This window comes from Hipposideros armiger, unplaced genomic scaffold, assembly GCF_001890085.2.
Source record: "Hipposideros armiger isolate ML-2016 unplaced genomic scaffold, ASM189008v1 scaffold_124, whole genome shotgun sequence".
NCBI lineage: Eukaryota > Metazoa > Chordata > Mammalia > Chiroptera > Hipposideridae > Hipposideros > Hipposideros armiger.
Window position 1 is genome coordinate 3283101 of NW_017731474.1, and position 366 is coordinate 3283466.

Consider the following 366-nt stretch of genomic DNA (forward strand, 5'->3'; position numbering starts at 1 on the left):
CTTCACGTGTCATAAGGACTCCGTTCAGTTTTATGTATTGCATTTACTTGTCATGTTTCTTCATTTTCCTTTGATCTGGAGCACTTCCTCATTTCCTCCTTGTATTTCATACCTTGACACTTTTGAAAATTATATAGCAATTATTTTGCAGAATATCTATTAATTTGGGTGTGTCTGACATTTCCTCATATTAGACGCCAGTTATGCATCTTTGGAATATTTCAATAATAATTGTTGCGTTCTTATTACATCCACATCCCATCAGGTGTGCATGGTTTTTTCCTTTGTCCTATTACTAGTAATATTTCTCTTTGATGCATTGATTAATGTGGTGTTGGTCAGGCTATTTCTTTCTAAAGTTATTAC